Consider the following 25,048-nt stretch of genomic DNA (forward strand, 5'->3'; position numbering starts at 1 on the left):
GATCACTGTAGATTTCACAGCTACATGCTGTCACTAAAGAAATAGAATGTTTTAGATTCTATACAAAATAAAAGGCACTTTACATGACATAGTGGCGAGAGCATAGGCCTGGGAGTTAGAAGGTCATGGGTCCTAATCCCAGCTCTACCACTTGTCTGTTGTGTGACCTTGGGGAAGTCACTTCACTTTTCTGTCTTCAGTTTCCTCATCTGAAAATGGGGATTGATACTGTGAGCCCCATATGGGACAAGGACTGTGTCCATCCTGATTTTCTTTTACCCACCCCAGCTCTTAGGACAGTGCCTGGCACACAGTAAGCACTCAAAAATACCACAAATATTATCATTATCATTATTATTATTATTACAGAGAATAGCTTCCAAAATACTAAGCTTATCTACAAGTAGCAAGTAACAAATCTGGTGTGTGGAGTCATTGAATTTATTAGTAACATTATTATTAATAATATGAGAAGCTGTGTGGCTGCTTGGAATAGGGCACAGGCCTGGGAAACAAAGGGACCTGAGTTCTGATCCTGGCTTCTCCACTTGTCGCCAGTGTGACCTTGGGCAAGTCGCTTTACTGCTCTGTGCCTCAGTTTCCTCATCTGTAAAATGGGGATTGAGCCCCATGGGGGACAGGGACTGTGTCCAACCTGATGAACTAGTATCTACCCCAATGCTTAGAACAATGCTCGGCACATAGTAAGAGCTGAACAGTTACTACTATCGTCATTACTATTAACAATAATAATAATAATAATGATAGTATTTGTAAAGGACTGTGTGCACTGGGATTGAAGCAATGCAGTCATAGTCTCTGTCCCACATGGGGCTCACACTCTGAGCAGGAGGGAGGACAGGCACTGAATCCCCATTATACAGATTCATTCACTCATCCAATTGTATTTATTGAGCACGTACTGTGTGCAAAGCACTGTACTAAGCACTTGGGAGAGGACAATAAAACAGCAGACACATTCCCTGCCCACAATGAGTTCACAGTCAAGAGGGGGAGACAGACATTAATGTACATACATAAATAAATACATGACAGATATATATCTATGTGCTGTGGGGCTGAGAGGGAGGACGAATGAAGGAGCAAGTCAGGGCGAAGAGGAAGGGAGTGGAAGAAGAGTAATAATAATAATAATAATGGCATTTATTAAGTGCTTACTATGTGCAAAGCACTGTTCTAAGTGCTGGGGAGGTTACAAGGTGATCAGGTTGTCCCACGGGGGGCTCACAGTCTTCATCCCCATTTTACAGATGAGGCCACTGAGGCCCAGAGAAGTTAAGTGACTTGCCCAAAGTCACACATCTGACAATTGGCGGAGCCGAGATTTGAACCCATGACCTCTGACTCCAAAGCCCATGCTCTTTCCACTGAGCCATGCTGCTTCTCTGAGTAGAGGAGCGCTTAGTCAGGGAAGGCTTCTTGAAGGAGATGGGCCTTCAATAAGGCTTCAAAACGGGGGAGAGCATTTATCTGTCTGGTATGAGGAGGGAGGCAGGCCAGAGGTAGGATGTGGACAAGAGGTTGGCGGTGGGATGGATGAGATGGAGGTAAAGTGAGAAGGTTAGTGTTAGAGGAGTGAAATGTGAGGGCTGGGTTGGAGTAGGAGAGTAGCGACGTGAGGGAAGAGGGGGCGTGGGTGATGAGGATTTTAAAGCCAGTGATGAGGAGTTTATTGTTTGATGTGGAGGTGGATGGGCAACCACTGGAGTTTCTTGAGGAGTGGGGAAAACATGGTCTGAAAGTTTTTGAAGGAAAATGATCCGGACAGCAGAATAGAGTATGGACTGCAGATGAGGCAACTGAGTCATAGGGAGGTTAAGTGACTTTCCCAAGGTCATCCAGCAGGCCACAGTAGAGGAGCTGGGATTAAAACCCAGGTCTTCTCTCCCCCAATTCTTTTCTCTCTCATTCATTCAATCGTACTTACTGAGCACTTACTGGGTTCAAATGGAACCGGGCACTATACTAGGCTCTTGGGAAGTACAAAACAAAGAAGCGACACAATTTCCTGCCCACAATAGACTTTCGCTCTAACGGGGGAGAAGGGGAAAGCCTAAAAACCTTTTCCACAAGCTTCCCTTCCTTGCCTGAAGCCCCACCTGCTGAATATGCTAGGAAACCTCCTCGGTTCAACTTTATTATGATTAGCGAGATAGTTGTCACTATTATGATGCAAATATATCACATATTCAGAAAGCAAGCCAGTGAATAGGATTTGACACTAAAATATGTAGCGGAATTCCTCCACTGTCACTTCTGACTCCCCGAGACAGCGTCTGAGTAAATAAATCGCTGAGCTGATGACTCCTTTCTGAGTTTCCTTTTTTTTTTATTGTTTCCACAGAATGCTAGTAGATTATCTCCTCTCTCAGAGCGCTTTGAAATGGTTTTTTCTTCATTTATGGTTGGCTTGAATTAGCATGCTATTATTTCATGAGACTTAGGTGACAGCTAGCATAATATAATAATCGTACCTCTCTCTATACACACTTCAGGGTTTCGCTTAAGGTAACATCCGTCACTTGGCTGAGATGGGAGTGGGTAAAATTGCTAAGTCACTGTTACAAAATGAACCAGTTTCGGCAGAGAACAGGAATAAAAACCTCATGAATCATTCATCTGTTGATACCATGAGTGCGGCTTCTTCATTATCTCCTTGGTACATACTGTAATCAGAGGTTATTAGTTTAGAGCAAATGAGTTTTGTATATATTGATCAGAAAGGATCCTGGGCCTAATTTTTCCATTCATCAGAAATACGGGAGCCAGAAAGATGTCATTTTCCACCTGGAGCTGACACCAGTATTTAAAGACAATCTAGAAAATGGGAAGCGCCAATCAGAGCTGGCTTTTCTCTAGACCGTAAGCTCTTTTTGGTCAGGGAGCATGTCTACCAAGTCTGCTTTATTAAACTCTCCCAAGTGCTTAGTACAGTGCTCTGCATACTGTAGGTAATAATAATAATAATAATGGCATTTATTAAGTGATTACTATGTGCAAAGCACTGTTCTAAGCACTGGGGAGGTTACAAGGTGATCAGGTTGTCCCTCGTGGGGCTCACAGTCTTGATCCCCATTTTACAGATGAGGTAACTGAGGCCCAGAGAAGTTAAGCGACTTGCCCAAAGTCTCACAGCTGACAATTGGCAGAGCCGGGATTTGAACCCATGACCTCTGACTCCAAAGCCCGGGCTCTTTCCTACTGAGCCACACTGCTTCTCCAACTTCATATGCAGGATGGAATTTTTACGGCGGACAGAAAAGGAACCAGTGACCTGGAAGTAATAATAATTATAATGATGATATCTGTTAAGTGCTTACTATGTGCAAAGCACTGTTCTAAGCGCCTGGGGGGGGAAACAAGGTGATTAGGTTGTCCCATGTGGGGCTCACAATCTTAATCCCCATTTTACAGATGAGGTAACTGAAGCACAGAGAAGTGAAGTGACTTGCCCAAAGTCACACAGCCGACAAGTGGTGGAGGCGGGATTAGAACCCATGACCTCTGACTCCCAAGCCCAGGCTCTTTCCACTGAGCCGGGCTGCTTCCTGCTGCTCAACAAATACGATTTGATTGACTGATTGATTCTCAAACCACCTGTTGCCTTCTGAAATGTCCCTTGGTCTAAATGCAAGGTTAACGACGTGAATGCCAAAAGGGACTCTCTTTTCTCCTGTCCAGCTCCTGGTTCTTGGGAGACAGGAGATTTGAAGGGAAGAGAATGTGGCTTGGAGGCAAAGGTCACAGATTCTAATCCCCAACCTGCCACTTGCCCTCTGTGTGATCTTGGGCAAGTTATTTCACCTCTCTGTGCAGCTGTATCCTCATCTGTAAAATGGGAAAAATATGCCCATTATTTCTTCCTCTTAGTCTGCAAAATGCCTTGTCAGATAGGGACTGTGACTGCTCTTGCTATCACCCAGCTGCCCCAGTGTTTAGCACAGCATTTAATCATCATCCTTATGGACTGGGGTTATTTCATTTGTAGACAGGAAGCGTGTCTGGTATATTTTACTCTCCCAAGAACTTAATACGGTGCTCAGTAAATACCACTGATTGATTCTTTCTGTATTTTGCCACGTGCGAAGTATGGTTCCTTGCACTCATTTGGGCGCTCAATCAATCAGTTGTATTTATCGAGAGCTTACTGTGTGCAGAGCACTGTACTAAGCGCTTGGGAAGTACAAGTTGGCAACATATAGAGACGGTCCCTACCCAACAGTGGGCTCACAGTCTAGAAGGGGGAGAATATCAATAATAGACTGATATAGTCTATAGCCTATTAGTCTATAATAGTCAATTTAAACTATCCTTTAATAATTATGGTAGTTGTTACCTGCTTACTATGTGCCAAGCACTGTACTGAGATCTGCAGTGACGACAAGATAATCAGGTTGGAAACAGTCCCTGTCCCACATGGGGCTTGCAATCCAATTAGGAGGCAATAAGTTCTAAACCCAATTTTACAGGCAAGGAAGCTGAGGTCCAGAGAAATGAAATAACTTGCCCAAAGCCACTCAGCAGCCAGGTGATAGGGTCAGGATCGGAACCCAGGTCTTCTGACTCCCAGAAGGTGCTCTTTCCACTAGGCCACACTGCTTCCCTTTATCCACCTCTCCCTTCTTCATTTTGTCAGTTTAAGACAACTTCCTTCACATGAGACCGTAAGCCCCAACAGAAGCAAGCGTTCACATCAATCAGTCAATCAATGGTATTTACTGAGTGCTTACTGTGTGCAGAGAGTACTGAGAAGCAGCATGGCCTAGTGGATAGAACATAGTCCTGAGAGACAGAAGGATCTGGGTTCTAATCTCCACTCTGCCATTTGTCTCCTGAGGGTCCTTGGACAGATCACTTCACTTCTCTGGGTCTCAGTTACCTCATCTGTAAAATGGGCATTAAGACAATGAGCCCCAGGTGAGATGAGGACTGTGTCCAACCTGATTTGCTTGTATCTACCCCGGCGCTTAGTTCAGTGCCTGGCACAGAGTAAGTTCCTGTATTCATTCAATCATATTTACTGAGCACTTACTGTGTGCAGAGCACTGTACTAAGCACTTGGGAAAGTACAATACAACAATGAACAGACATTCCCTGCCTTCAACGAGCTTACAGTCTAGATGGGTTGTGTGTGTGTGTGTGGGGGGGGGGGACAGACATTAATAGAAATAAAAAATGACAGATATGATATTTAATTCATTCAGTTATATTTATTGAGCTCTTACTGTGTGCAGAGCACTATTCTAAGCGTTTGGGAGAGTAAAATATAACAAACTTGGTGTACACATTCCCTGCCCACAGTGAGCTCACAGTCTAGAAGGGGAGACAGATATTAATATCATATGATACGGACGTAAGCGCTGAAGGGCTGGGAGAGGGGTGAGTAAAGGGAGCAATTCAGGGTGGCAGAACAGAGTGAGAGAATGGAAAATGAGGGTTTAGTCAGGGAAGGCCTCTTGGAGGAGATGGGCCTTCAATAAGGCTCTCAGGTTTGGAACAGTAATTGTCTGTTGGATTTGAGGAGGGAGGGCATCCCAGTCCCGAGGCAGAAGTGGGTGAGGGGTCAGTGGTGAGATAGACACCAGTGACCGTCAGAGCATTTCATTCATTCAATCGTATTTATTGAGTGCTTACTGTACTAAGCGCTTGGGAAGTACAAGTTGGCAACATCTAGAGATGGCCCCTACCCAACAATGGGCTCACAGTCTAGAAGCGGGGGACAGGCAACAAAACGAAACATGTGGACAGGTGTCAAGTCGTCAGAACAAATAGAATTAAAGCTTAATGCACATCATTAACAAAATAAATAGAATAGTAAATAGGTACAAGTAAAATAAATAGAATAATAAATCCATACAAACATACGTACAGGTGCTGTGGGGAGGGGAGGAGGTAGGGCGGGAGGGCTGTCTTGCTGTGTTCTACACAGGGTTCTTTGCATTTCTTTGGGTTTTCACAATTTAGCACTAAGTAATAAAGTAGCCTAACAAGGAGAAGAGAATATACAAAACTTTCTGCCTGTAGGGGATGTCACAACAGGAATTTCTATTGAAAAGCGTCAGACATAGGAGAATCGGCCGTTCACCCAACCTCTCTTACATCGATGTTTATCAGCGCACCTATTTCCCCGGAACATGAGGTTCTTCAGGAAAACAACCCCCCCGACAGAGCAGGGGTAGCCAGGGTTCCAATCCCCAGAAATGAAGAAAGAACGGAAACAAGAAGGGCTTGGATCCCAACGTGGACTGGGTCCGAAAAGCTTTTGATAAACCCCTGGAACTCGTGAAGCCTGGCCCCCGAAATTTTACAAAACGAGGCGAGGACTTTCGGCTGACTTCATTACGTATCTTTATCGCCTAATCCTCAGTCAGTTAATAAATGTCAAAGAAACGCTACTCTTCTCGGTGTCATTCTAACGATCTATTACGCTGAGAATGGATTTCAGGCAATTATACAAGGCATAGATTTATCTCTGCTCCAAACCAAAGGCCTGGGTCATCTCTTTTTAGTGAGATGAAGGATGGAATTGACATTTAACTATTTCGCTTCTCCGTTGGTGAATGGTGAGGAATCATTACGCTGTGGACAGTAAGTTTCTCGTAGTCAGGGAATGTGTCTACCAGCTGCACTGTACTGCACTCTCCCAAGCGCTTAGTACAGAGCTCTGCACACAACAAGTAGATCGGCAGGCCCTGTGGAAAGAACCAACGCCTGGGAGTCGGAGGATCTGGCTTCTGATCCCGGCACAACTGCTTCCCTGCTGTGTGACCTTAGGTAGGTCACTTCACTTCTCAGTGCCTCCCCTGAAAAATGGGGATTAAACACTGTTCTCCTTCCTACTTAGACTGGAGACTTTTGTGGAACAGGTACTGTATCCAATTCGATTATTTTATATCTACCCCGGTGCCTGCCACATAGTAAGTGCTTGACATATACCAGTAAAAAAAAAAAATTGATCATCCACAAAAGCTCATAATAATAATAATAATGTTGGCATTTATTAAGTGCTTACTATGTGCAAAGCACTGTTCTAAGCGCTGGGGAGGTTACAAGGTGATCAGGTTGTCCCACAGGGGGCTCACAGTCTTAATCCCCATTTTACAGATGAGGTCACTGAGGCACAGAGAAGTTAAGTGACTTGCCCAAAGTCACACAGCTGACAGTTGGTGGAGCCGAGATTTGAACCCATGACCTCTGACTCCACAGCTCGGGCTCTTTCCATTGAGCCACACTGCTTCTCGTGACAACCCAGTAGCAGGAGCAGACATCCAGCAACCGGGAAGCATGCTGATTCTAACATCGGCAGGGATTTCCAGGTGACCCAGATTCTGAAATTGTTATTTATTTGTTTGTTTCTGGTATTTCTGAAGTGATTACTGTATGCCAGGCCCTGGGGTAGATTCAAGACAATCAGGTTGAACTCAGTCCTTGTCTCATATAGGGCTCACAGTCTTCATCCCCATTTTACAAATGAGGGAACTGAGGTCTAGAGAAGTAAAGTGACTTGCCCAAGTCACTCAGCACACAAGTGGAGGAGCAGGAATTAGAACCCAGATCCTTCCCAGACTGAGGCCCCTCCTTCATCTTCCCCTCCTCCCCCTCCCCCTCCCCCCCCGCCTTACCTCCTTCCCCTCCCCACAGCACCTGTATATATGTATATATGTTTGTACTTATTTATTACTCTATTTTACTTGTACATATTTATTCTACTTATTTTATTTTGTTAATATGTTTTGTTTTGTTGTCTGTCTCCCCCTTCTAGACTGTGAGCCCGCTGTTGGGTAGGGACCGTCTCTATATGTTGCCAACTTGTACTTCCCAAGCGCTTAGTCCAGTGCTCTGCACACAATAAGCGCTCAATAAATACGATTGAATGAATGAATGAATGAGATCCTTCTGACTCCCAAGCCTGGGCTCTATCCACTAGGCCATGCCACTTCTTGGAAGTCCCTTTCCCACATGGGGCTCGCAGTCTAAAAAGGAGGGAGAAAGGGATTGAATCCCCATTTTGCAGATAAGGTAACTGAGGCACAGAGAAGTGAAGCGACTTGCCCATGGTCTCAGAGCAGTGAGATTAGAACCCAGGTCCTCTGACTCCAAGAGCCATGCTCTTTCCACTAGGCCACACTGCTTCCCGTGGGGCTTCCCGTGTTCCCTAGTGGAGAGTGAGGTCACAAGACATGGGGAGGAAGAGAGGGAAGAGTGGGAAATCTGAGGTGGAATACCGCTCTAAAGTAAAACACCAAAAACAACTCTTCTCTAGACTGTAAACTCTATATGGGCAGGGAACGTGTTTGCTCATTCCCTTGTACTGGGCTCTCTCAATCAATCAACCAATCAATCGTATTTATTGAGCGCTTACTGTGTGCAGAGCACTGTACTAAGTGCTTGGGAAGTACAAGTTGGCAACACATAGAGACGGTCCCTACCCAACAGTGGGCTCCCAGTCTAGAAGGGGGAGATAGAGAACAAAACCAAACATACCAACAAAATAAAATAAATAGAATTGATTCTCAAGCTCTTAGTAGAGCGGTCTGCACATAGTAAGTGCTCAATAAATACCGTTCGTTAAGTGATTGATTCTCTGCCTCCCGAACTCCGATTTCTCATTCACCGTCCCACCCCAGCTACCATCTTCATTTGGGATTCCTCTCTATTTCTGAGTTAGGAGAAGCCTCCGACACAGCTCTCTCGTTACCTCATTACTAGCCCGTCTCCAAATGTCACCATCCTGCTGGCTACCTCCCCCTGAGACCCCTTAGCACAGGAAGGAGGGGTGGAAGTTAGGACCTATAGCATTCATCATCCCCGCTGCTACTCAACCCCGATGCCGGTCGGAACACCCGAAGTGAGATGCTAGTCCCCACTGGCCCATTTCACGGCTGCAACGGAACCAGGCCCGGGCCCAGAGAGGATTTATCTATTTATTTATTTATTTTATTTGTACATATTTATTCTATTTATTGTATTTTGTTAATATGTTTAGTTTTGTTGTCTGTCTTCCCCTTCTAGACTGTGAGCCCGCTGTTGGGTAGGGACCGTCTCTATATGTTGCCAACTTGTACTTCCCGAGTGCTTAGTACAGTGCCCTGCACACAGTAAGCGCTCAATAAATATGATTGAATGAATGAATGAAGGTAAAAGCTCCCTTGGCAGAGCTGGCGAGCTTGCCAAAGAAGTGTGGGCCAACAGGAATTTTTTTTTTCACTTAATATTGAAGACAGGTTGTCTCTCTCGGGCAAGAGACAGTAGGAAGGAATGAAATGGAAGGATTGAGAGATTCCCAATCTCTCCATATCCCACTCTGGAATGGAGCAAGCAGTGCGGGGGGGGAGAGAGAGAGAGAAAGAGAGAGAACAAGAGCAAGAAGGGGGAGGGAGAGAGGGGAAGGGAGAGAGAGAGATAGAGAGGGAGGGAAGGAAGAAGGGAGAAGAGGAAAAGATAGAGGGAGAGAGAGATAAGGAAAGAGAAATGGGGAGAGAACAAGTTTGTGTGAGAGAGAGAGTGAGACAAAGAAAGAGAGCACACACGTGGATGTATGTTCTAATTGAGGAAAAGCAACACTAATTGCCAGGCCAGGATTAAAATTATGGAGAACAATGTAAAGATGAAAAAAGTGCTATTGGCGTTGTGCCATACATAGCAACTGAAAATACATATTTTACCTCACGCTGGGCCTGTACAACCTATTATTAAGCTGTATTTAACCACAGCCCCCGTGTTGTTATTTTTCAGTCACAGTAATATTTTCGAATCCTATTTGATGTGCTGGCCCCTGTAACATTTGACCACACTTACAGCACAAGTGTAAAATCAATTTTCTTCACTCCCATTCATCTCAGTACTGATGTTGCCTGGTTCTCTAATGGAATGCCTCTTCTGGAGAGGTAGTTATTTTACTTCAGAGTGGCATTTCAGAAGTCTTAAATGGTCTGAAGAGATGGCATGTGACCTTTAGGAATATTTTAGTCCTCCTCTCCTCTGAAGAAGGATTATTTAACCCTGTGTAGGGAGCTGCAACCCCGCAGAAATGCGTGTGATCGTTTTTTCGGTCCAGGGCTTCCCTGAACTGTGTAAAAGCTTTGTTACCTCAGCGCTTCGGGTTTGGAAGGAGGTCATTCAGGAAGAACAGCCTTCTCTCTCACTGCGTATCTCTCATTTGTGGGCAGGGAATGTGCCGGCCATCTCTGCTCTATCGTCCACCCCCAAGTGCTTAGTGCTCCGCACGTAGTAAGCGCTCGATAAATACCACTGATGATGATGTAATTAGAAAGCCAAATCTAACTGACAACAGTGTCCTTTCCCACATCTCTGAGATACAGATAGTGGGAGGTAATAATAATAATTGTGGTATTTGTTAAGCACTTATTATGTGCCAAGCACTGTTCTAAGCGCTGGGGGAGATACAAGTTTATCAGGTTGTCCCAAATGGGGCTCACAGTCTTAATCCCCATTTTACAGATGAGGTAGCTGGAGCCACAGAGAAGTGAAGTGACTTCCCCAAGGTCACACAGCAGGCAAGTGGCAGAGTCGGGATTTGAACTCACATCCTCCTGCTTAGACTGTAAACCCCACTAAACAGTGGCTTAGTGGAGAGAGCACGGGTTTGGGAGTCAGAGGACGTGGGTTCTAATCCCTGCTCCACCACTCGTCTGCTGTGTGACTTGGGCAAGTCACTTCACCTCTCTGTGCCTCAGTTACCTCATCTGTAAAATGGGGGTGAAGACTGTGAGCCCCACGTGGGACAACCTGATTACCTTGTATCTACCCCAGCACTTAGAACAGTGTTTGGCATATAGTAAGCGCTTAACAAAAACCCATCATTAATATGATGTGGGAGAGAGACTGTGTCCAACCCAATTTACTTGTATCCACCCCAGTGCTCAGAACAGTGTCTGACATGTAGTAAGGGCTTAACAGATACCATAATTATTATTATTAGCATTATTATTATTCATTGATTGATTGCCTGGACATCAGGAGGCTTGGATTCTCATCCCAGCTCCACCTGCTGTGTGACCTTAACCAAGTCACTCCAGTTCTCTGTGCTTCAGTTCTCTCCTCCTATAAAATGGTGATTCAGACAGGTGATTCCCCCTCCCCATCCCCCCTGCCCTACCTCCTTCCCCTCCCCTCAGCACCTGTCTATATGTTTGTACAGATTCATTACTCTATCTATTTTACTTGTACATATTCATTCATTCATTCAATTGTATTTATTGAGTGCTTACTGTGTGCAGAGCACTGTACTAAGTGCTTGGGAAGTACAAATTGGTAACATCTAGAGACGGTCCCTACCCAACAGCGGGCTCACAGTCTAGAAGGTTCCCCAAGGTTCAGTGCTTGGTCCCCTTCTGTTCTCGATCTACACTCACTCCCTTGGTGACCTCATTCGCTCCCACGGCTTCAACTATCATCTCTACGCTGATGACACCCAGATCTACATCTCTGCCCCTGCTCTCTCCCCCTCCCTCCGGGCTCGCATCTCCTCCTGCCTTCAGGACATCTCCATCTGGATGTCCGCCCGCCACCTAAAGCTCAACATGTCAAAGACTGAGCTCCTTGTCTTCCCTCCCAAACCTTGTCCTCTCCCTGACTTTCCCATCTCTGTTGACGGCACTACCATCCTTCCCGTCTCACAAGCCCGCAACCTTGGTGTCATCCTCGACTCCGCTCTCTCATTCACCCCTCACATCCAAGCCGTCACCAAAACCTGCCGGTCTCAGCTCCGCAACATTGCCAAGATCCGCCCTTTCCTCTCCATCCAAACCGCTACCCTGCTAATTCAAGCTCTCATCCTATCCCGTCTGGACTACTGCACTAGCCTTCTCTCTGATCTCCCATCCTCATGTCTCTCTCCACTTCAATCCATACTTCATGCTGCTGCCCGGATTATCTTTGTCCAGAAACGCTCTGGACATATTACTCCCCTCCTCAAAAACCTCCAATGGCTACCGATCAATCTGCGCATCAGGCAGAAACTCCTCACCCTGGGCTTCAAGGCTGTCCATCACCTTGCCCCCTCCTACCTCACCTCCCTTCTCTCCTTCTACTGCCCAACCCCGCACCCTCCGCTCCTCCACCACTAATCTCCTCACTGTACCTCGCTCTCGCCTGTCCCGCCATCGACCCCCGGCCCACGTCATCCCCCGGGCCTGGAATGCCCTGCTCCCTCTGCCCATCCGCCAAGCTCGCTCTCTTCCTCCCTTCAAGGCCCTGCTGAGAGCTCACCTCCTCCAGGAGGCCTTCCCAGACTGAGCCCCTTCTTTCCTCTCCCCCTCGTCCCCCTCTCCATCCCCCCGTCTTACCTCTTTCCCTTCCCCACAGCACCTGTATATATGTATATATGGTTGTACATATTTATTACTCTATTTATTTATTTTACTTGTACATTTCTATCCTACTTATTTTATTTTGTTGGTATGTTTGGTTCTGTTCTCTGTCTCCCCCTTTTAGACTGTGAGCCCACTGTTGGGTAGGGACTGTCTCTATGTGATGCCAATTTGTACTTCCCAAGCGCTTAGTACAGTGCTCTGCACATAGTAAGCGCTCAATAAATGCGATTGATTGATTGATTGATTGATTGATAGAAGGGGGAGACAGACAACAAAACAAAACATATTTGCAAAATAAAATAAATAGAATAAATATGTACAAATAAAATAGAGTAATAAATACGTACAAACATATCCCTCCCACTATCTACTAAGCCCTCCCACTATCTACTAAGCGTTGGGGTAGATATAAGACAGTAAGATTGGACACAGTTCCTGCACTCAGCTTTAAGGCAACAAAGACTGAGGCTAACCCTCCCAAACTTTTGAGATATTGGTACTGTCTTTATTCATATTAATGCCTGTCATCCCCTCTAGACTGTAAGCTCATTATGGGCAGGGACTGTGTCTGCTAAATCTGTAGTATCGTATTCTTCCAGGAAATTAGTACAGTGCTCAGCTCATGGTAAGCACCCAATAAATACTTTTGATTGAGCAATTCGTTATCTGCATGTTACAGGCTCCCGAATGTAGAAGTGATTGTGATTTCAAAAAGCCATATTTACTATTCTATTTATTTTATTTTGTTAAAATATTTTGTTTTGTTGTCTGTCTCCCCCTTCTAGACTGTGAGCCCGCTGTTGGGTAGGTACCGTCTCTAGATGTTGCCGATTTGTACTTCCCAAGCGCTTAGTCCAGTGCTCTGCACACAGTAAGTGTTCAATAAATACAATTGAATGAATAAATGAATTCAGTCTCCCACTCCCTTTGACCTGAGCTCCACGTGGGACAGGGACTATGTCCAATCCATTTATGTTATAATTACCCCAAGGCTTAGTACAGTGTTTGGCACATAGTACCAGTTTAAGTACCAAAATTAGTGTAATTACAATGCAGTGAACTAAGCACTTGGAAAGTTGTGTGGCCCTAGTAGATAGAGCATAATCCTAGGAGCCAAGGATCAGGGTTTTTAATCCCGGCTCCACCACTTCTCTGTTGTGTGACCAGAAGCAGTGTGGCTCAGTGGAAAGAGCACAGGCTTAGGAGTCAGAGGTCATGGGTTCTAATCCTGACTCCACCACTTGTCTGCTGTGTGACTTTGGGCAACTCACTTAACTTCTCTGGGCCTCAGTTACCTCATCTGTAAAAGGGGGATTGAGACTGTTAGCCCCATGTGGGACAACCTGATGACCTTGCATCCCTCCAGCACTTAGAACAGTGCTTGGCACATAGTAAGTGTTTAACAAATGCCATCATTATTATTATTGGGCAACTCAATTAACTTGTCTGTGCCTCAGTTTCCTCATGTATAAAATGGGAATTAAGACTGTGAGCCCCATGTAAGATATGGGCTGTGACATCCCTATCAGTTTGTATCTATCCCAGCGCTTATTACAGTACCTGGCACATACCAGCATGTTTTAATGGACAGAGCCCAGGCTTGGGAGTCAGAGGTCATGGGTTCTAATCCTGACTCTGCCACTTGTCAGCTTTGTCACCTTGGGCAAGCCATTTAACGTCTCTGGGCCTCAGTTACCTCATTTTTAAAATGGGGATGAAGACTGTGAGCCCCACGTGGAACAACCTGATTACCTTGTATCTACCCCAGCACTTAACACAATGCCTGGCACATAATAAGCGCTTAACAAATACCAACATTATTATTATTATTAACATACCATTTTTAAAAAGTACAAAACAAAATAATGTCAGGCACACTTCCTGCCCAAAAGGATCCTACACTCCAGGTTGGACACAGTCCCTGTCCCATGTGGGGCTCACACTCTCAATCCCCGTTTTATAGATGACATAACTGAGGCACAGAGCAGTGAAGTGACTTGCCCAAGGTCACATAGCAGGCAAGTGGTGGAGCCAGGATTAGAACCCATGACCTTCTAACTCTCAGGCCTGTGCTCTTCTATCCACTATTTAGTGCTGCTTCTATCACTTCTATCATTCTATCATGGGGATCATTTCAGTGCATTGTACCTACCTTTCCCCGGGGGGCTCAGTACAGTGCTCTGTACACAGTAGACTGCAAATTCCTTGATGGCAGGGATCTATTAACTCCATTTTGCTCTCCCAAGCTTTCAACACAGCGCCTGGCACACAGAAAGTGCCAATAAATAGCATTGTTTGATCGAATGAATAGCATTTATCCTCCTTCAATCTCACTTGTAGCAGCAAAATAAGAATAACTGCGGTATTTGTTAAGTGGTCACTCCGTGAGAGGCACTGTACTAAGCGCTAGGGTAGATGCAGCGTGAGAAGCAACATGGTGTAGTGGATTGAAGTCTGGGTCAGGGAGTTGGAAGGATGTGGGTTCGAAACCCAGCTCTTCCACTTGTCTGCATTGGGACCTTGGGCAAGTTGCTTCACTTATCTTTGCCTCAACTGCCTCATCTGTTAATGGGGATTGAGACGTTCAGCTCCATGTGGGACAGGGACTGTGTCCAGCCCATTTTGCCTGTGTTCCACCCAGAGGTTAGTACAGTGCCTGGCACATAGTAAGCGCTTAACAAATGCCACTATTCATTCATTCATTCAATCATATTTATCGAGCGCTTACTGTGTGCAGAGCACTGTACTAAGCGCTTTGGAAATACAAGTTGGCAACGTATAGAGACGGTCCCTACCCAACAACGGGCTCACAGTCTTGAAGGGGGAGACAGACAACAAAACAAAACATGTGGACAGGTGTAAAGTCGTCAGAAGAAATAGAATTACAGCTAAATTCATTCATTCAATTGTATTTATTGAGCGCTTACTGTGTGCAGAGCACTGTACTAAGTGCTTGGGAAGTACAAGTTGGCAACATATAGAGATGGTCCCTACCCAACCGTGGGCTCACAGTCTAGAAGGGGGAGACAGAGAACAAAACAAAACATATTAACAAAATAAAATAATTAGAATATGTATAAACAGTAAAAATGCACATCATTATTATTATACAAGATAATCAGGTCCCACACGGGGCTCACACTCTAAGTAGGGGGGGCACAAGTACTGAATCCCCATTTTGCAGATGAGGGAACTGAGGCCCAGAGAAGTACAGTGACTTGTCCAAGGTCACACAGCAGGCAAGTGGCAGAGCAGGAATGAGAACTCAGGTCTCCAGACACCCAGATCAGGGCTCTTTCCAGAAGACCCTGCTACCCCCCAACTCAAGCTCAGTGCTAAGTCATCCTGGGTACTTGGTCAGTATTTTAGGGGATGCCCAGAAAGAAGGTTACAGTGAGGGTGGAAATCATGAGAATGTTGATTTTGGTGACCCCATCCTCCCTCTGAAGACCTCCTGAACTTTAGCTCTTCCCCCTGACTTTCTCCTTCCTGCTCATTCAGATCATATTTATTGAGCACCTGCCGTGTGCAGAGCACTGTACTAAGCACTTGGGAGAGTACAATCCAACAACAGACACATTTCTGCTCTTTGGGAAGTTTAAATCAGCACCTTCTGTCTCACTAGACTGCCCCTAGATTGGACTGAGTTTTCCCTATTATTTTTACCATCATTATTATCATTAATATTGTATTTGTTGAGCACTTACCATGTGCCAAATACTGTTCTAAGATCTGGGGTAGATACAAGTTCATCATGTCAGACACAGTCCCTCTTACATGGGGCTCACAGTCTAAGTAGGAGGGGGAATAGGTATTTAATCCCCATTTTACAGTTCGGGAAACTGAGGCACAGAGAAGTGAAATGACTTGCCCAAGGTCCCACAGTAAACAGCTGGCAGAGCTGGGGCTAGACTCAGTTCTGTGCTCTTTCCATTAGGCCTCGCTGCCTCTCGTGATTTCTCCTTAGGCCTCTTTCTCCAAACCTAGTACTAAGAATATTTTTTCTGTACCAAGGGCTTGGGAAATGCAAAGCAGAGAAATAATAATAATAATGGCATTTATTAAGCGCTTACTATGTGCAAAGCACTGTTCTAAGTTCTGGGGAAGGTTACAAGGTGATCAGGTTGTCCCACGGGGGGCTCACAGTCTTAATCCCCATTTTACAGATGAGGTCACTGAGGCACCGAGAAGTGAAGTGACTTGCCCAAAGTCACACAGCTGACAGAGCCAGGATTTGAACCCACGACCTCTGACTCCCAAGCCCACGCTCTTTCCACTGAACTACGCCGCTTCTCTGAAATGATATGTGGCCTAACCACAAGAAACTTTCACTTTTCATTCCAGATTGGGGACCAGAAGCCATGTCTAATTCTAACCCGTGTCACTTTTCCCACGGCACTTAGTACAACACTCTGCACACGGTAGGCACTTAGTATACACTGTTGACTAGCAACACATTCAGTCACAATCTACATACATTATAAGGGTAAAATGTACCCAGCAACTGAGTAGAACCTTCTGGAAATGCAAACTCTTTGGGATATTAGTTAATCAATGGTACTTACTGAGCACTCGGAGTGCGCTTAGTACTGTACTTAAAAGTGCTGGTATAGTACAATTCAGAAGCAGCGTGGCTCAGTGGAAAGAGCACGGGCTTTGGAGTCAGAGGTCATGGGTTCAAATCCCGGCTCTGCCAATTGTCAGCTGTGTGACTTTGGGCAAGTCACTTAACTTCTCTGGGATTCAGTGACCTCATCTGTAAAATGGGGATTAAGACTGTGAGCCCCCCGTGGAACAATCTGATCACCTTGTAACCTCCCCAGTGCTTAGAACAGTGCTTTGCACATAGTAAGCGCTTAACAAATGCTATTATTATTATTATTATTATTATTATTATTTGGTAGATGTGAATTCTGCCCTCAAGAAGCTTCCAGTCTCCTTAAATTCAGCGTTCTCAGCTAGTTTCTTAAAACGTCTCTCTAATGGGCTGCAAATAAAACCACGGTCTGCCCCCGGACACATTGTACATTCGAAAGCCAGGCACGTATAAACAATGGCTTTGTCTTAAGCTTCGTCCAAAATGATTTGGGAAAATGTTTTTCCCAATTCTCCCTTCTGATTTCCCTACAAATACCATTCCATCCCCTCTCCCCTGGCTACCACCAGGCCCCATGTCAAAACGAAAGCGAGAAATACTCATCCGGTTAAGTAAAAACAAAAGAAACAAAAAACAAGCCTCAGTCTGCAAGTCGGAAACCCAATGCCTTCTCGATGGAAGCAGAGGACTCTGAGCCTTTTTATAATGGAGAGGTCACATCGGAGCTAGCGGAGTCGCTCAGTCACAGCATCTCTCCGAGATACGTTACGCTTTGGATCATTAGACTAAACACATTTATTGTATCAGCAGCTCACCATGATTTCCTGTTTGGTGGTTTGGGGATTTTTTTTGTTTTGTTTTGTTTCCCAACAGGGATTCCAGTGAAGCATCAGAACTCCAATGCAGTTTGCAAAATGCCAGCTGGATATTTAAGATTCTAGGGAGTCTGTTCTTGCTGCCTGGATATTTACATTTACAACGAAAACACAAGGTTCTTCAGGGAAGGGATCGTGCTTGATAACTCTGCTGGACTCTGCCTACACAGTAGGCAGCTACTACAGTGATTTGCCCATAGTGGGTGCTCAATGAATACGACTGATTTAAAACCGTAAGGATGGAAGGGTGCAAAGATTTAGGACTGCAAATGAGATATTTTTTCAACGGGAAAATGGAAATAAGTTCTTCTGAGCTTTGAGAAACGAGTACAGGAAGGATGACAACAATAATTGTGACACTATTAATAATAATAATAATAATAGTAAAGCGGTTATTGTGTGTCAAGCACTGTGCTAAGCACTGGGGGAGATACAAGATAACCGGGTCAGACCCAGTGCTTATCAATCATATTTATTGAGCATTTACTGTGTGCTGAGCACTGTACTAAGCGCTTGGGAAGTACAAGTTGGCAACATATAGAGACGGTCCCTACCCAACAATGGGCTCACACCCAGATAGGACCCACAGTCCAAGTAGGCGTACTATAGATTTAATAATTTTGATACTCGTTAAGCGCTTACTATGTGCCAAGCACTGTTCTAAGCACTGGGGAAGACACAAGGTAATCAGGTTGTCCCACGTGGGGCTCACACTCTTAACCCCCCATTTTACAGAGGAGATAATTGAGGCACAGAGAAGTTAAGCGGCTTGCCCAAGGTCACCCAGCTGACAAGTGGCGGGGCCGGGATTAGAAACCACAACCTCTGACTCCCGAGCCCTTGCGCTTTCCACTAAGCCATTACAGGTCCTTCTGATGCCTAGAGCTGTGCTCTATCCACTAACCCACTCTGCTTCTGATAGACATTTCCAAGTGGCTAAGCAACTGCTGGGAATTTCACTGTGTGTGGGAATGAGAGAATCTCTTTAATAGTAAATGATGACATCTTCTGTTGAGATCAATAAATCAAACAAGGGTATTTCATTCATTCATTCAATCGTATTTATTGAGTGCTTACTGTGTGCAGAGCTCTGCACTACGCTCTTGGAAAGTACAAGTTGGCAACATATAGAGACGGTCCCTACCCAACAACGGGCTCACAGTCTAGAAGGGGGAGACAGACAACAAAACAAAGCATGTGGACAGGTGTCAAGTCGTAGAACAAAAAGAATTAAAGCAAAATGCACATCACTAACAAAATAAATAGAATAGTAAATATGTACAAGTAAAATAGAGTAATAAATCTGTACAAACATATATACTATGTGCAGAGCACTGTTCTAAACCCTGGGGAGAGTACAACACAAGAGAATTAGCGAACACATTCCCCACCCATAATGAGCTTTCAGTCTAGAGGGATTCGTTGAAACAAATAGTCCATGAGGCTGAGGCTCTACGAATCTCCTCAAAGGAAGTGAAAATGAGAACTGGGTTTGCTCCAGGGACAGTCACACTCTCTTATCCCTGTCCAGCATGTTTCCACTGGAGTAAAGAGCGGTCAGGCAAGGGTGCAGTCAAAAGCACACACTACTCATCCTATCCCACCTTGATTGCCGTATTAGCCTCCTGGCTGACCTCCCAGCCTCCTGTCTCTCCCCACTCAAGTCCATACTTCACTCTTCTGCCTGGATCATCTTTCTACAGAAGTGTTGAGGCCGTGCTTCCCCACTCCTCAAGAACTTCCAGTTGTTGCCCTCCCACTGCCTCATGAAACAGAAACTTCTCACCATTGGCTTCAAGCCCCTCAATCCCCTTGACCCCTCCTACCTCACTACTCTCCTATTCCAAACCAGCCCATACACTTCTCTCCTCTAGTGCAACCTTCTCACTGGGCCTCCATCTAGTCTCTTATCTTCGGCAGACACTGATTCTCCTCACCTTCAAAGCTTTAATAATAACAATAATAATAATAGTAGTAGTATTTATTAAGTGTTTTCTAAGTGGTAACAAGCAAATTGGGTTGGCTACAGTCCTTGTCCCACGTGGGGCTCACAGCCTCAATCACCATTTTCCAGATGACGTAACTGAAGCCCAGAGAAGTAAAGTAACTTGCCCAAGGTCACACAGCAGATAAGTGGGGGAGCCGGGATTAGAACCCTTCTGACTCTCAGGCTCAGCCTCTAGCCATAGTACAGTGCTCTGCACACAGTAAGCGCTCAATAAATGCGATTGAATGAATGAATCCCCCCCGCCCTACCTCCTTCCCCTCCCCACAGCACCTGTATATATGTATATATGTTTGTACGTACTTATTACTCTACTTATTTACATATTTTATTTGTACATATTTATTCTATTTATTTTAGTTTATTAATATGTTTTGTTTTGTTCTCTGTCTCCCCCTTCTAGACTGAGAGCCCGCTGTTGGGTAGGGACCATCTCTAGATGTTGCAAACTTGTACTTCTCAAGCACTTAGTACAGTGCTCTGCAAATAGTAAGTGCTCAATAAATACGATTGAGTGAATGAATGAATTAGGTCATGATGCTTCCAACCATTTGTGCCAACAGACCCCCCATCCTTCTTCCTTTGTGCTCTCAGACTACTCAAAGACAATGGCTTGGCATTTAATATCCCTCTAATGCATATTTTTAGGCCAACAGGAAAACAGAGCTCTGGGCTATAGCTGAGCACTAGGGAATGTACACATTTCCCCGGGTACATTCAGGCAGCCAAAGCAAGATTGATGGGCTGTGGGTTTCTATCTTGCTATTTGGTTAATGAGGCCTCCTACGGAGATCTCTAATGGGAGGGAACAAACCAGATCTTACCCCTTGGGACTCCTCAAGGTATTTCCAATGCACCACTGTTCAGGAAGAGAAAGACATCTGGACTCGCTTTCTAGGGGAGGAGGGGCTTGGCCTCCTCAAATAATAATAATACTAATAATGACAATAATAATGATAATAACTGTGGTGTTTGTTAAGAGCTATGTGCCAGGCACTGTACTAAGCACCAGGGAGGTTACAAGCTAATTGAGTTGGATGCAGTCCCTAACCAACATGGGGCTCACAGCTTTCATCCCCAGTTTACAGATGAGGGAACTGAGGCCCAAAGATGTGAAGTGACCTGCCCGAGGTCACACAGTAGACAAGTGGTGGAGCTGGGATTGGAACGCAGGTCCTTCTCACTCCCAGGGCTGGACTCTATTCACTAGGTCACACTGCTTCACGGGAAGTGAAACACCTTTGCTTTTCAGTCAACTACTTGATCCTTCTAGACTGTGAGCCCACTGTTGGGTAGGGACCGTCTCTATATGTTGTCAACTTTTACTTCCCAAGCGCTTAGTACAGTGCTCTGCACACAGTAAGCACTCAATAAATGATTGAATGAATGAATGAATCCTGGCTGGCATTGGTCCTCTGCTCAAAGGCCCCATTGATGTTTTCCTGGACTGACTCGTCTGCTCAAAGGCCTCAGTGATGTATTCCTTGACTGATCGTGGCCTTCACTGTCCCAGATCTGACCCACTGATAGCACTTCTTCCCTTTGGGAATGCTCTCCCCACACTGACTTCTTCAGTCTTCATTCTCTCAATCAGTCGATCTTACTTATTAATTGCTTACTGTGTGCAGAGCACTGTACTAAGCACTTGGGAGAGTACAATTCAACAACAATAAAAAGACACATTCCCTGCCCACAAAGAGTTAGATAGGGCACAGACATGAATAGAAATAAACAAATGACAGATATGTACCTAAGTGGTGTGGGGCTGGGAGGGGGGATGAATAAAGGGAGCCAGGCAGAATGAGGCAGAAGGGAGTGGGAGAAGAGGAAAGGGGGGCTAAGAGAGGGAAGGCCTCTCAGAGGAGATGGCCTTCAAAAAGGCTTTGAGGTGGGGGACAGGCATTATCTGTGGGATTTGAGGAGGGAGGGGGTTCAGTCCAGAGGTAGGATGTGGGCAAGGAGTCTCCGGCAACTTAGATGAGATCGAGGAACACTGAGAAAATTAGCACTAGAGAAGCAGAGTGTGTGGGCTGGTTTGGAATAGGAGAGCAGCGAGGTGAGATAGGAGTGGGCGAGGGGATGGACGGCTTTAAAGCCGATGGTGGGGAGTTTCTGGTTGATATGGAGATGGATGGGCAGCCACTGGAGGTTCTTGAGCAGTGGGGAAACCTGGACTGAATGCTTTTGTGGAAAAATGATCCGGGCAGCAGAGTGGAAGTCTGGACTGAAGTGGAGAGAGACAGGAGGCTAGAAGGTCAGCAAGGAGACTGAAACAGGAATAAGGCGGGATAGAATAAGTGATTGTATTAATAATAATAATAATAATGGCATTTATTAAGCACTTACTATGTGCAAAGCACTGTTCTAAGCACTGGGGAGGTTACTAAGTGATCAGGTTGTCCCATGGGGGGCTCACAGTCTTAATCCCCATTTTACAGATGAGGTCACTGAGGCCCAGAGAAGTGAAGTGACTTGCCCAAAGTCACACAGCTGACAATCGGCAGAGCTGGGATTTGAACCCATGACCTCTGACTCCAAAGCCCTGTACTCCTTCCACTGAGCCACACTGCTTCTCATTAATGTGTATTAATGTGTATTCTCTTTAATTATTAATGTGTATCAATTATTCCTCTTCTCCCACTCCCTTCTGCGTCGCCTTGACTTGCTCTCTTCATTCATCCCCCCGTCTCAGCCCCACACCACTTAGGTCCATATCTGTCATTTATTCATTTCTATTCATGTCCATCCCCCATCTAAACTGTAAGCTTGTTGTGGGCAGGGAATGTGTCTTCTTGTTGAATTGTACTCTCTCAAGTGCTTAGTACAGTGCTTTGCACACACATTAATGTGTATTAATTAATTAATGTATTAATATGGTAGCAGTTTGGATCGAGAGGAAAAACCTGCTTTAATGATGCTAGGAAGGAGGAACCAACAGAATTTAGTTACAGATTGAATACATTGGTTAAATGAGAGGGCAGCGTCAAGGATAATGCCGATGGTAAGCACTTGTGAGACAGGAAGTATGGTGGTGTCAACTACAGTGATGGGAAAGTCAGTGGGAGGACAGGGTTTAGGTGGGAAGATAAGGAGCTCTGTTTTGGACATGTTAAACTTGAGGTGACGGGATGGACCCTGTGCCCCATCTAACTCGTTGTGGGCAGGGAATGTGTCTTCTTATTGTTGTTGAATTGTACTCTCCCAAGTGCTTAGTACAGTGCTCTGCACACAGCAAGCAATTAATAAGTAAGATCAATTGACTGAGAGAATGAGGACTGATGAAGACCTTTGAGAGGAACGTTTCTGTGGAGTGAAGGGGACAGAAGCCAGATTGGAGGTGATCAAGGAGAGAACTGGAGGAGAGGAATTTGAGACAGCAGGTATAGATGACTTGCTCAAGGAGTTTGGAGAGGAAAGGTAGGAGGAAGATGGGGCGATAACCGGGGGTGTCGCTTAACCTCTCTGGGCCTCAGTTGCTTCATCTGTAAAATGGGGCTAAAATGCCTGCCTCTCTCAACCTCACAAAGTGAGAAACAAATTCATTCATTCATATAATCTCTGAACCTCAGTTTCTTCATGTGTAAAATGGGAATTAAATATCTGTTCTCCCTCCTATTTAGACTGTGAGCTCCCTGTAGGACCTGATCATCTTATATCAACCCCAGCACTTAGTACAGGGCTTAGCATACAGGAAGCACTTAACTACCACAATTATTATTAGTAAGTCAATTGTATTTCTTGAGTGCTTACTGTGTGCAAACTACCATCCTAAGCTCTTGGAAGAGTACACTATAGCAATATACAGACACATTCTCTGCCCTCAACAAACTCATGTTATTCTCATTCTCTAAAAAACAAGATTTCAAGTGGCAAGATTTATCAAATCTTTGCTCCATGAGCTGAGTTCAGATTTCCCCAGGGGGATTTTAGAGAATGACTCCCAATTCCTCAGGCTCCTTAGAGAGCAAAGTCTTTGTTGCTGACTAATGTGGGCATGTCCAATTCATCTCATTCGTTTTCCCCAAATTCTCATCCTCTTCCCTCCTGGGACTGGAAAGAGCAAGTGTGGAAGAGTGTAAAAAATATTCAAGACAGAGGAAAGTTCTTGTTGGCCTTTAGACTTTAAGACAGTGCTCGGGGCATGGACTTTCTGGTCAAAATGTCCCTGCCATGGAATAATCTCTACATGGGCACGCAGCAGAAAAGACACCCCCTCCTCCCATTCCCCCCAAATCCTTACAGTGCCGCCTTACCCCTCTTTTTTCCTCCATCAATGTCTTCTCTGACAACCTCTTACTGTCAGTCAGCCAGTCATATTTATTGAGTACTTACTGTGTGCAGAGCACTGTACAAGTACTTGGGAAAGTACAATATAGCAGTAACCAGTCACATCCCCTGCCCACAAATAATTTACTGTCTAGAGGGAGAGATTAATGTATATGTAATGTGCATTAATGTATTAACGTACATTAATGTATATGTAATGTACTGAGGGGGTGGGAGGGGGATGAGATTTAAAATATTTAAGTGCTTACTATGTGCCAAGCACTGTACTAAGCACTGGGATAGAGACAAGATCATCAGGTCCCAATAGGGCTCACAGTCTAAGCGGGAGGGAGAATAACCATCAAGCAAAAACTCTTCACTCTGGGCTTCAAGGCTGTCCATCCCCTCGCCCCCTCCTACCTCACTTCCCTTCTCTCCTTCTCCAGCCCAGCCCACACCCTTCGCTCACCTCCTCACTGTACCTCGTTATCGCCAGTCCCGCCGTCGACCCCCGGCCCACGTCCTTCCCCTGGCCTGGAATGCCCTCCCTCCACACATCCACCAAGCTAGCTCTCTTCCTCCCCTCAAAGAACTACTGAGAGCTCACCTCCTCCAGGAGGCCTTCCCAGATTGATCCCCCTTCTTCCTCTCCTCCTCCCCATCCCCCCACCCTACCTCCTTCCCCTCCCCACAGCACTTGTATATATTTGCACAGATTTATTACTCTATTTTACTTGTACATATTCACTATTTATTCTGTCAATGATGTGCATCTAGCTTTAATTCCATTTGTTCTAATGATTTTGACACCTGCCTACATGTTTTGTTTTGTTGTCTGTCTCCCCTATCTAGACTGTGAACCCGTTGTTGGGTAGGGACCGTCTCTATATGTTGCCGACTTGTATTTCCCAAGCACTTAGTACAGTGCTCTGCACACAGTAAGCGCTCA

This window comes from Tachyglossus aculeatus, chromosome 2 (assembly GCF_015852505.1).
Source record: "Tachyglossus aculeatus isolate mTacAcu1 chromosome 2, mTacAcu1.pri, whole genome shotgun sequence".
NCBI lineage: Eukaryota > Metazoa > Chordata > Mammalia > Monotremata > Tachyglossidae > Tachyglossus > Tachyglossus aculeatus.